General features: G+C 51.8%; 1 pseudogene; it reads left to right on the forward strand.

The window, feature by feature from the left end:
• Positions 1–10: 10 nt before the first annotated feature.
• On the forward strand, positions 11–873 carry LOC103277447 (annotated as a pseudogene).
• The last annotated feature ends 57 nt before the right edge of the window (positions 874–930 follow it).

A 930-nucleotide genomic window follows, 5' to 3' on the forward strand; every position in this document is an offset into this window, starting at 1 on the left:
AGGCGAAGCCATGCTGGACGCCCACTCCGAGGAGAACTGCAGTGAGGGAGATGCGCATCATTCTGTGCGTGCTGGCCACATGCTAGGCCTGGTCCAAGTCTGGCTGCGAAAAGCTGAGGCTGGACGAGGTGGGTGTGATGGACGAGGTGCTGGACCCACCATACAAGCCTTCATCCTGGAGGTTATTGCCAAGCATGGCTAGTTGGCCCGTGTGCTCTGCAACAAGGACCCCTTCACGCTCAAGTCCTCTGTGTACCTGTCGTGCCTGTTCCCCAACTCCAAGTTCCTGCTCATGGTACATGATGGCCGGGCCTCCGTGCACTCCATGATCATATACAAGGTTACCATCACTGGCTTCAATCTCAGCAACTACCACGACTGCCTCAAGTAGAACAAACCATCGAGGTTATGTATGCACGGTGCATGGAGGTGGGCAGAGACAAGTGTCTGCCCCTGTACTACAAGCAGCTGGTGTTGCACCTGCGGCACCTCCTCAAGCTCATCCTTCACTTCCTGGGCATCGCCTAGAGTGATACTGTTTTGCACCACGAGGACCACATTGGCAAGCTTGGTGGTGTCTCTCTGTCTAAGACAGGTCATCAAGTCAGGTCATCAAGCCTGTGAACTTGGAAGCGCTCTCCAAGTGGACTGGCCACATCCCTAGGGATGTGGTGCGGGACGTGACCCAGATCTACCCCATGCTGGCTTGACATAGCTATTACCCCTATGCAAACTCACCTAACTAAGGCAACCCTGACCCCATTGTCATCAATAACATACACTGGGTCTTGAATGTTACTATAAAACACCAATCTGAACGGATATTTTTAGGTGAACCAGAACAGCATCTCCTTCCACTTAGAAAACTCATGATTTCCAGATCTCTGCAAATGGCTTTGTTTCCAAGAAGAGAGAAACTTCATTCAAGTG

This window comes from Carlito syrichta, unplaced genomic scaffold, assembly GCF_000164805.1.
Source record: "Carlito syrichta isolate Samal-C Ts95f unplaced genomic scaffold, Tarsius_syrichta-2.0.1 Scaffold334677, whole genome shotgun sequence".
Lineage (NCBI taxonomy): Eukaryota > Metazoa > Chordata > Mammalia > Primates > Tarsiidae > Carlito > Carlito syrichta.